Below are 12,038 nucleotides of genomic sequence, written 5' to 3'. Positions count from 1 at the left end.
AGGCACAGCACAGCCAGCACGTGCAGGCCAGGTAGGAGCAGGAGAGGTTTTAAAACAGCCCATCTGTGGCTGTCATCCTTACCCTGCTTGGGTAACGAGCCCTGCTGGGTGCCCAGCCTTGCCCATGCTGGGTGCACTCAATGGCTCCTTTCATCCTGGCCTACAAAAGTCACCTCCCTCAGGCACATACCACCCTGCTGGCCACCACCCTTGTGATTTCACCACCATCCAGGCAGGAGATGTGGTCCTTCCTAGAAATCCCCGCAGAGAAGTTCAAAGATCTGCTCAGGGAAGCCCGACACTGCTCAGCCCGTCGGGTTTAGGGTCGATATCTGCACCCCAGCGCCCCAAAGTGGGCCAGGGTCCACCTCTCTGAACTGGTCTACAGATAGAAGCAACCAAAAAGCCACCTGTCCTGCACACTTAGGGGCCTGTTTTGGGTCGGATATGTGTGTTTTGAGTTGGACACGGAGCCATGAGGTGCCTGGGGCCAGGCTCAGAGGCTCTGGGCCTAGTACAGAGCCCTGGCTGCTCTGGGGGTTCCTCCTTGGGGAGCTTCAAAACCCACCTAGACATGGGCACCCAGCTCAGAGGGCACCCTGTTGGGGCTGGGGTTGGACCAGAGGCACCCAGAGGTGCCTCCAGCTTGACCAGTTTGGGATTCTTTGGTTTCATTTCAGTGCAGGAGCCGCTGCCATCCCCGCATTGCCCTGGGGGCCTCCCCTCACAGCCACAGCCCCGTAGCTCCAGCATCAAGGCCAAGGGCAGCAGGGTTTAAGCATTAAAACATGAATCATATTTGGCTGAGTCACAGGGATTTGCCTGGACACAGGCTCCCTCCCCAACACACACAGATGCTGCTGTAGGGGCTGGATGTGCTTCTTGGGGGGGATCCTTTGACCCCCTAGATCCACCTCCACGCTCCCTGCAGTGGTGCTTCAGCTCCATCCCGGGTGCTGCTAATAAAAAATACGGCTGGCTGTGTTTGAATATGAAGCTGCGACAGTGTCTGAGACTCGTTAAAGGTTATCACGGCTGAATCACTCATCCCGGGGGCAGGCGGGGGGAAGCAGCTGACTCACATCGCGGCAACACGCGGCCGGCGAGACCGGAGTCCTGATTTTCCCCCTGGCCCAGGGCTGCTGTATGAGCACAGGCTGTGATTTTCCTCCACAACTGCTCTTTTTCAGGACTGGCCTTACCACATGAAGCTCTCTGCTCCTGGATGAAGGATCTGGGAAGTACCAGGATAACAGCAAATTAACGCAAAAGCAAGAGGGACCAGATTTCCCCCTTGGTTATGCTGCTTCGATCTACAAGCAGAGCTGTTAAAGAGTGTGATTATCTGTGCAGTGACATGCCAGACACTAAGAAGCCTTGGTTCTAGTCCTGAATTTTAAAGATTTGGTTTGAGTTTTTCTGCCATAACAAGAAACCCCTTTCAGGTATTTGCAAGATGCACATCCCTCGCTTTTCACGGTAGAGATGCTCTTACATAGCCAGTGAGGACATGAAAAGAGGGGACCCGCTGAACGCCAAACCCTCTTAAACCTGAATTCCCAGGAGAGGTTCCCTCTGGTTCCTCCTCATTGCAACAAGGGCAAAAAAATACTCCAATACTCACCTCTGGCAGCCTCGAGTGCCTCATGTAGCCTAGGGGTGCCTGGTCTACGCCTCTTCCCAAAGCAACCCCACAAACTGCACATCCCATCCTGACTCCCACTCACATGTTCTGCACTGTATTAATGGAAAAGCCAGCCGACAGGCATGTACGTAAATTAAAAAAGCCATTAAGGCTCTTATCACAGCCATAAACCTCCAGTTGCCCTAACAGACATGCCAGACCCCTCTGCCTGCTGGGGTGGGCTCAGCATCCAGATGCCCACGGTATCTCCAAACAAATGGGTCCATCAAGCTGACCACTTCTTTCTTGGTGGGGGGCTTGGCCAGGGTGTGACAACAGGCTCATAGGATCTGCTTTTCCCCTGGCCTGACCCTGCAGCCTTGATTACTTTATAGCAGCCATTTAAAAACATCCACAATGATCATGCAAACACCGTGGGTAGCACCTCCTGGGGGTGGTGTGGCTGTTGGAAGAGATGCTTCTAGCTTTCCCCATGAGATGCAGCAAAACCCCTCTCCCAGCAAAACAGCCGCTCCTGTTTTTTCCAGCCGTCTCTGTTATTTTTGTGTCACATTGCTAGTTAAAAATAACCCTTGCCAGCACGAAGGGAGTTATTTGGGGCGCCCTTGTTTATCTTTGTTTGGGAAGAGCTCAAGCCTCCGTCAGCTGCTGCACTCCTCCTGAAAACCGACTTCTGCAAAAACCATCAATGCCCAGACTGGTTCACAGCCCTGGAGGGATGCTTGTGGCTGTGCATTTAGCCAGGCCTGGTGTCACCAGCGAAAGGGGACAAGGACATGAGTGCCCATCAGAGATAGTGTGGGGGACATCCCGTTGTCCTGGACATCAGTTTGCGGCTTTTTAATGGGTTCCTGTGAGCACATCCTTGGCTGCAGGACAAAGCAGAGGGAGAAACCCTACAGCAGGCACTGGGGAGATGCACAGCCTGTGTCCCAAAACATCCTCCTGTCCCCTTGCACACAAGGAGGGGGACAGAGACACACCAAGTCCCTCCAGGGTCCCACAACCGACAGAAAACACAGCGCGTGTGACTGAGAAGTGTGACAAAAATGCTCAGGTCAGGGCCTCGCCAAGTGATCCCCGACAGCCCCAAGGCAATCCTTCCTTGCTTTTATTTACTGCAGGACGTTTTATGACCCAAAAGCATTCCTGGGGAAACTGTAGCACCCTGTTTGCAGCCACGGCATGTTCTCATCAATGAATCAGGCCTTTCTTCATGCCCTCCGTGGCTCTGCCTTTTTTTTTTCTTTTAACAGGCTAAAGCAATCACATAGTAAAAGTCTGGAATCCAACCACAGGGAGCGCAAAAATATTTAACCAAGCTGTTTTAAATCAGGGCCCTGACTTGCTTTCACGCTGGCCTCCTTGCTTTTCCTTGCCTTGCACCACGCTTTCGATCCAACTCAAGGACTTCCAGTGAGGCTCCCACGTCCCCGTGTCCATCTGTCCATGGGAAGACCCCAGCAGGACCCACAGAGCCCCAGAGGTGACACCGGTTCCCCGGTGGCCTCTATTTCTTCATTTTGTCCCCCTCTGCCTCCAGGCAGCCAGAAGGGCCAGGTGCCTCTGCTGTTCCATCCTCCTGCCCACCACACCACGGCCTAGTCACTGAGAGCTGGATCTCCCTGCTTTCCATGGTAAATAATGACTTTAATTAGGAACTATGCATAATTAACCGCACTGAGCTGATGACTCAGCTGGCTGTTAAAAGACCCTGCGGTCCCCTTTTTGCCCTGATTTTTTGAGTTTCTGCAACTTGACTCTGGCCCTTTCCCCATGGATATTGGTGCAGACCTTTGAGCCCCTGTGAGAAGGTGGCACCAAGTCCTTCGGGTCCACCTCAAGCCAGGACACCTTTCTGAGAGATGAGGGTACAGCCTCTCTGTCGCAGAGGATGGCCAGCCCCTGGAAATGAGGTTATTGTTGTCCTCATTTGAATTTTAAAATGCAAGCAGGCTCTGTCGGTTCAGACATTACACTTAGACTCGGCGTTGTAAATAATGCAAGGTTTGCTCTTTTTATCAGCTTGCTCGGCAAATCAATCGGAGGGCTCGGGAAAGTGTTGTCATCATAAACGAACAAATTCATTAAGGCCCGTTGTGTGCCTTCATGTTTTAGTGGAAAGCAAAGCAAACACATCCAAGCAGCGCTCGCTCAGCCGGGTGGCCCCAGCCGAGCAGGACAAGGACCTCCCATGGGATTTATTTGAACCCCCCAGGACAAAAGGGGAGCCTGGATGAAGATGACTGGCGGTTTGGGGACTTACATCTCCCCTCCTGTACATATCCCAAGGGAAAGAAATTCCTCTCCTGAGCATCTTACCCAAGATCACCAATTCCTGGCAGGGAGGGAAGGTGTCTGGCTGTGCACCCACCCTCTTGAGCCCCTCATCCCTCTGATGGGAGAGGTTTCATCCCATCAAAAGCACCCGGACAAAGCGCTGCGTGCCAGAACTCTATTTCTTCAAGCCATTTCTGCGCCCTCTGACAGCCTTCCCTTTCTGTGAATCACCACAGCCCAGCCAGGGCAGCTGTGCTGCTGCTTACACGTGCTCAGTAAATATGCTGTCTGGCAGCGAGCGGGGAGGTTTCTTCACAGCACGTTGGATGTGCAGAAGGGGAGAGATGCAGAGCATCAGCTCCCTCTCTGTTGCATGGCTGCGAGTGGTTTCACGAGCAATAACCCATGGGACATCCAGCTGGATGTGCCAAGAGCTCTGTGTCCCCCCCCGCACTCAGCCCCTGTTACCTCTGGGTCTGGAGACAGCTCTGGTGTCCCCCTGCAGCTCAGGGGTCCTGCAGACCCCAAGGCTTTGGCTGTGGCAGCAAGGGAATTTCAGAGGGACCACGAGCCCGCTGCAAGAATGCCTCCTGCCAAAGGGAAACGTGTTCTTGTGCAAGCCCCAAAACATCAGTCATCACACCCCTTCTTCACTGGAGCTCCTTAGTCACCTCCAGGCACCTGATATTGCAGCTAAATTACACATTTTCACAGCATTTGCCAATTTTGCAGGTACCTGCAACCACAGCTGGCCTTAGAGCATTGCTCTAAGGACTTAAACTGTTAAAAGATTTGTTTTCACCCCGCTTTCTCAGCAACAGAAGTGACCCTTGGGCCGCTCCTGCACTAAGTCCTCCTGGCACAGCCACTACATGGGATTAATCTGGCCCCGTACAGCGCCTGCCTCATCCGAGCTGCCGCCAAAACCAAGCTCATTTGCACATATTTATCATAAGAAAAAAAAAATAGCCATTCACTGATCCAGAACATTCATCTCTAAATATTTACAAAGCATTATTTATCCGAACGAAAGAGACATTTTTCCACTCAACAAACCAGGCATATGGTGGTAGCAGGCGATAGGAGATGAATTGCACAGAGCAATTCTAAACAGATTTAATGCCAGCAATAATTATTTTTAATCAGACAGAAAGTTCCCTGGGTGATAACTGAACATCCAGCATTTTAAAGCGACTGCGTTGGCCCCACATTGTTTGATACTAGTTGTGCAATTAAGCTTGTTGCGCCTTTTGATATTCCGGTGTGACTTTGCCCCTTTTCCCCCCAGTTTGGGGGAAAAAAAAAAAAAAAGAAAAAAAAAAAGAGGAAAAAATACACCAAGCTCTCTGTCTTTTATTTCAAGCATGTCTTTTAATTACGGAGCTGCACTGAGATGGTGCACACAATATTCCGGGCTGGATGCCGGATTCGCAGACTCCCCGGTTGCTGCTCGGAGCTGCTGGGCAGAACAGAGTGAATCATGAGCAGCTCCCCCACTTCAGACCGTACCGGAGAACAACATGTACCGACACAAAGCACTTAACAAAGAAAGGCACGGGAGGAGGGATTTTGCCAGGTTTGGTGTTTTGGAGGGGTTGGACAGATGAACCCGCAGCCCTTAGCCTGGTTGTTCGCGCCCAGTCACACCCCGGGGGGAGCAGAGCAGGGGACAGTCCCCTGCCACTGTGACAAGAGCAGATCCCACGCTCAGCCCCTGAAAGTGGCATCCCAGGAGAGATTAAGTTATCTTTCTGGCATGGCTCATGGTTTGTAAGCTCTCTACAAGCCCAGTGACAGCTACAGGTAGGGTCAGCAGTGTAGGATCGTCTGCAATTCACGGGTTTATTCGTGCAGTTTCTTGCATAAGGGAATTGTGATTGGGATGGTCCAACACTAGGATTTCATTACCTAAACCTTCACTAACCTTGCACAGGGCAGTTTTGGGGTTCAACAGGAAAATGTTTGGGGTCTGGTGCACCCACAGATGCTCAAGGCATCCTTCTGCTCATCCCAGAAAAAAAAAACTCATCCAGGAGACCCACAACCACCCGCATCATCTGGGGGAAGGTACCTGGCTGGAGACGTGTCTCAGACCCTGGTGCCCTTCGCAGCTTCACCTGGGGGATGCAGCACAGGTGCCATGAGGCCAGTCCTGCTCTGTCAGCCTCCAGGGCTCTCCTCCTCCTATCTGCTGAAGTATTTCTGATAAATCTAAGGGGGTGCACGCCGGAGCCAGAAATCCAGCCGACGAGAAGCAGGCTTTTATCTTCACTTTGGGGACTGCTAACAAAAAAAACATCTTCAGAGAAATCTCTCCCCTGTGTGTGAGAAGTGCTCTAACCTGCTTCTAAATGGGACGGACACGCTGGTTGTTTTAATATCCCTCCCAACCACCGGCGTTCAGAAAAGATAAATGGGATTTTGCCTACATCCACAGAGCCTTTGCGCCTCAGCTAGGCTGGAGCACAGCAGCCGGCACGCACAGGCTGAGCTGAAACACAGTTTGTTCCAGCAAGCAGAAAGCTCAAGGGGAATCGTCTGCTGCCTCTGAAGTGATACCATCAGGCCAAGAAGGTCTACGGCTGGCGTTTAATAGGCAAGATTATTCTAGGCAGGAAAAAGGCAGCGCAGTTTCACTCCGGGGACTTGGCCAAGCGCAAGGAGATGGCTCTTGACTTGTTCTCCGCCTCGGCTCGTGGCAGCCCTGGGCACTGGGGTGCCCCCAGGGGTAATTTCGGGGGTGCTGGAAAGGGTTTCCCATGTAAATGTGGGAATTACTTTCCCATGCAATTATTACATTAAATGTAAATAAGCCCAGGTGAGACCCGCCTGCCCAGGGCAGCTCTGGCAGGGCACAATGCACAAGCCCTGCCAAAAATCTCCACGATCTCCACATTGACCTCGACTCAAATAATCACCTCCCAGGGCCCAGGGGTGGGTTTTGCCATGCAGCTGTCCTAAACTTTGCAATTACGCCCAGATTTACTGGCTCTGGGTGAAAGGATGGCTGCTCATTGCCGGCATCAAAGCTGCGGGTGCACGCAGCGCAGCACTATCGACAGTTCATTATCCCTCCCGGCCGCCCGGCCTCCTTCTCCTGCCCTGATAAGATGAGCAGCAGAAGAGAAAGGCGTCGTTCTGGAGAAAGCTCTCGGGATCTGTTCATCAGATTTGCCCTTTTATAATAAGAGCCATCTAATTTACATGCTCATTTAACGCTGTAGGCAGGCATGCGTCTTAGAGAACCTTCCAGGTACTTTATTCCTTTATCTGAAAACCAACCCATTTACAAAAAAAGCACTTCCCTTAAACCATAATTAGGTCACTGTGACCCCACAGAAGCTTTATCAAACCCCTTTTGTGTCCAAACAGCACAACTTCACAAATGCTTTATCCAAGCATCCCCATCACGAGGTTAGGCGTATTCTAGCCCAATGCATTAACAGATCCGCAAGCTTCATCTGATTAGCAAAACTGAAATGCCTAGGGAAAAAAAAAATATAGGGAAATCATTCCTAGTTCTATTTCTGCTGCAGTACAAGCACCACTTCCACCTGGGGAAATCTCTTCTGCTTTCCTCGCGTGACCCTTTCCAAAATCCTACACATGGCAAACCTCCCAGCGAGGACCTTTTCCAAAAAGCACCAAGAGGGCTTGGTTATTCATCAGCCTGGGGACTCCCAGCCTGCAGGATATTCAGACATTCAGAGTAACTGGAGGGGGAAGAAGTCGTTTTTTCCCATTTCTGGGCTGCTGAGCACCCTCGGTTTACGAAGCACTAATGCAACATTGCAATGCCATAACAGGACGGCCACAGCAGCTCAGAGCAGTTTTGCTCACCCATGCATCCTTCTCCCAGGCAGATTTTTTTGCAAATAGCATGTGATAGATGGAAAAAAAAAAAAAATCAGAAAGCATGCAGCGCTGTGAACAGCCACCACCAGCAGTCCCATATGCTCAGGGTCACCGGGACACGGTGGGTGCAAAGCCCAGGAGCTCCCGCTAATTCGCACAGAAAAGGGATTTCCCAGCTCAGCTTTGGCTCTCCCGTCGGATCCGTCATCCGTTTAGCGGCGCTGCCTGGAAATCAGCTTTGTGGCCGCTCACCCCGGCTCTCCCCGGAGTCCCAGTGCCCCAGGACCCCAGAGGCAGGCTCTCAGCTCCTCCTGGATGTGTCTCTCCCAGTTCGGAGCTGCTGGATTTTCTGCTGACATCGCCCTTCACCTCCAGTCTGTTTGCTCCCCTCCCCGGTGTTTACGCTCCTGCTGTATTTATAGGCAGGCGTCGCGTCCTCTCCCAACCTCCCTGGCCAAACACAGATGGCACTCTTCACGTCCTCTCCCAAAATAACCCCTTTTCCCTGCCCTTCCCAGCCTCACTTTGCTGCACCTGCTGTGATTTAAACTCTTCTTTCAGGGAGCACAGAGCGGGTTCCCGGGGCACGTTCCCAAAGGGATTTCCCGATGTTTTGGGAGCAGGGAGCACCATCAGCACGAGCATTTCCCTACGAGACTTTAGGGCCAGGACTTTAATTCCCCCATAGCTCATTAACTCAGCCAGCACCTCGCTTTGCTGCCCACACTTTATATCACCAATTATTTCCTCCGTCCCCTTTCATCCTACCTTATGAACTCAAAAAAAAACAAATCATCTCTGGCTCATGGCTGGCTCTTTTTCCCCCTTCTCAAGTCTTTGCCACTCCCCAGGCAGACGATGCCACCTCCAACTCCTCTGTCCACAAAGGGCTACCTTAAGTGTTTGATGCGGACGCTGCAGGGAGGAATACTCCCTCCGTTTCAGGTTATTATCTCACCAGAACACCATACATTATCCTGCAATCTCCAGCCGAGCAGGGGGTCTGCGGTATCATCGTGGTAGCTTGTTTTGAGCGCACAGATTGCTCGCTTCATGTTTCTGCCCACAAAGAAGGATGCATTAAAAAAAAATAAAAAATAAATAAAATAAAAACAGAAAGCATCCACTTAGGCTGCTGATAATATCCTGGTGGAAAAAAAAAAAATAAAATAAACTGAAGCAATGGCTGGTGGCACAGGATTTGTTGCAGGCGCGGAAAGGCTGTTGGGGAAGCACTTATAGGGGTTTGCAACTAGGGGAAAAAAACAACCCTGCAGCCCTTGGAGCATGCCACGTGTTGTGATGCTCTGTGTGACCGTAGGGTTTCATGACTGTGACTCTGCAGGACATTTGGTGCACGTGTGCCAGCGAAGGATGCTGAGCTTCCCAGCAGAAGGCAGAATGTAAACGCTAATTCTGCTCCAATGGGGCACAGCAGCTCTTGTTTGAGGAGGCAGGGAGCCCTGGTTTTCCACCCAGAACTCAAAAACTTCACAAAATTTTAAAATACACCCTGTCAGACACCCAGCACCATGGGCTTTTGCTGGGACGAGTAGCCACCACCAAAGGTATCTGCTGGCTTTCAGTGTGTTTGGGACTCATTTCTCATGTGAAGGGACCCCACGAGCAGCCAACCTCCCCAGCACAGCAGGGACCTCACAAGGACTTCCCAACTAACCTGGCACTAGTCCTTTAGGGGTTTAAAGAAAGAAGAAAATTTACATGGCCAAGGTAATCAATTCCTCTGCTCAATTAGCCTTGCAGATTTAAGAAAAAGATGGATCTTCTCAAGCAAAAACCATCAGCATCTCCGTGGCACGGCTGCTCCCAGAGGCTTGACACAGCACCAAAGAGCAGCAGGACCTCAGCATGAAACTGGGCAACGAGGAGAGAGCATGGGCAGAGCAGAATGATGTCCTGAGACAAGGAAGGGGCAAATTCACTCACCGAGGCACCTCAGAGCAACATTTCCCCAGGACCAAGTGTATTTTACCGCAGTTGCTCTGCACCTTCCACCTGGAGAGGAGGTAGAAACCCCAGCTCTCTCCCTAGGAAATTTTCCCATACCCATCAGTGCTATCACAGCCTCGGATTAAATCCCTCTGTGTTTGACATAGAAATAATTGATGCTGATCCAACTGCAAGCTATTGCTTTTGGTAAGGAAAGGCTCTGCACCAAGCAGCATGAAGATCCGGAGCAGTGAAGAATGGTGCTGTTATATCCCAGGAGAAAAATAAATTGTGAATTTGGATTGGGGGGAAAAAAGGAAAAAAAAAAGGGTCGTGAGGACAACCTGACCTTAGGGCAGCCTCATATATAATGTATAATTGGGGCGCAGCAGGACAGCGTTTGAGCAAAAGGTCAGCTTGTGCCTGCGGAGGGAGGAGATAGCCGAGGACACAGCTCCTGGGGGCTTGGAATGAAGAACTAAATCCTGCGGGGCTGTGCCTTTGAACAACCCCACGTGGCCAAAGCAACTTTGCAAATCATTCTTTTTTCTCTCTTCAGAGCCACCACCTAATTCAGCCGCTGCAGCTGCCTCTCCGCAGAGAGCCGGGACAGCCAGAAAGCTAATCATGTTCCCCACAGCCACGTGCGGGGAAACGATGCTTTACATCAGGAGCCGTCACTCCAGGGCTGCTGAAGCTTTGCAAAGCTTTGCACGGGGCAGCTCAGGCTGTAGGACGCAGGCTGGGCTGCGTTACCTTGGATCCACTTCCACGATCCCCCCGTGGAGCCAGCGGGGTGCCACCTAAGGACCCTCCTGTGATGCTCAGGGGTCTGTCCTTGTCAAATACAGCTTAAAAAACCACTAATGCGTATAGCAATTACTGTATATAAATGCTTTTAGAATCCAAACTAGACCTTATATAGGACACAGCCCACGTAGAGCACGTGGACCATATACAGCACCTGGGCCACGTATACCACCCGGCCCCTATGCAGCACATTTCGGTGGCAGCGTTCATCCAGGGAAGCAATGCGAAGGCAAGAGGACTGCAAAAGCAGCAAACGAGGCTGGAAAAAGTACCCGTGGCACAACAAAGCTGACCAGATACACGGATCGTAATTTAAGCTGAAGGCTTTGCAGAATGCAAATGCGGTTTGCAATTTCTTACGTTCACAGCCAGAAGCAGGAGTCACGGCAAGAGGGAGGAAGAGGAGGGCACCAGGGATCCCAGCTCACCTCCAGGTTCAGTGCCGTTGGGTCTCTTTTCATGAAGTGCACCTGAAGCAAAAGGGATGCTGGTTTTGCAGTCCCAGAAGCTAATTAGCATTTTGCAACCTTTGTTGTTTTTTTTTCTCAATTTTCCAATACTTTTTCTTCCTTGCTAGAACTGGGCGTGCTGGCTTGGCTTGCTGTTCCAGGACCAACTGAAACTCTTCAACTAAAGAAATAATTATTAACTAAAGAGTTGATTTTATTGAACGAATGCACTTCACCATTCGAATTGAGTAATTTTTGACCAGCCTGTTGACAGTTTCTGTTGGAGCACCGCTGTTTTACTCATGTGTGTGTGTGCACACATACACGAACCCTTTCCATCTGGGAACAGCATCTTACTACGGTAGGTTTATCACGCAGAGAAGTAAAAACAGTTGTCAACCTTTGTAATACAGATGAGGGCTGTGGTGCGGATCCAGGCACAAAATACTGCCCCAGATCCCCTGCTAAGCTGAATACTGTCAGATTTCTCATGTGCATATCTTTCTGCTCCCTTTCCCAAGCCCTGATGAAAAAGAAGCTGCAAGGATGAAGGAGAAGGAATAATGCTGCTTCGCCTACAAAGAAAACAGATTTTTCTTTGCGAGGAAAGCCAAACGGTGGATTTTGGAGATGCTCACAACCAGGGAGCTGCTCAATCCAGAGCTCAGCCCCCATGGGGCCATACAGGATCCTCTCCATTGCTGGAATTATTCAGGATTTGGGGTCCAGAAGAGCATTTTCTTGCTATTTCTGAGTAGCTCTGAGTGCAAACTGAGCTACTTAGTTCTGGGCTCCACATTCACACCTGTTCTCCCAATGGACTTGTAACCACAGGAGAGCCCTAAAGATTTCAGGTGGGAGCTGGGAGCACTGGGCTTGCCCAAGCGCCCCTTGTCCCCTGTATTTTCCAAGACTGCAAATGCTGAATGGGGATCGTGCATTTATTTATATTCCAGTGGGCAGCTGTATTCCTTCTGGTTTGCTGCACACAAGTGTTATTCTTCCAACAGAGCCGCTCCCTTCGCCTTGGCCCTTTGGATTACCCAAGC

General features: G+C 50.9%; 1 long non-coding RNA gene across 1 annotated transcript; it reads right to left on the bottom strand.

Annotated features, from left to right (window-relative positions):
• Nucleotides 1-5,283: 5,283 nt before the first annotated feature.
• On the bottom strand, nt 5,284-8,251 carry LOC137858134 (uncharacterized). The gene is made up of 3 exons (XR_011097510.1): nt 8,033-8,251; nt 5,997-6,205; nt 5,284-5,381 (listed from the first exon to the last, which is right to left on the bottom strand). It is a non-coding gene; the product is annotated as an uncharacterized lncRNA (long non-coding RNA).
• Nucleotides 8,252-12,038: the final 3,787 nt, after the last annotated feature.

Source organism: Anas acuta, chromosome 5 (genome assembly GCF_963932015.1).
Source record: "Anas acuta chromosome 5, bAnaAcu1.1, whole genome shotgun sequence".
In the NCBI taxonomy this organism is placed as follows: Eukaryota; Metazoa; Chordata; class Aves; order Anseriformes; family Anatidae; genus Anas; species Anas acuta.
This window is presented reverse-complemented; position numbering and strand designations above follow the sequence as displayed.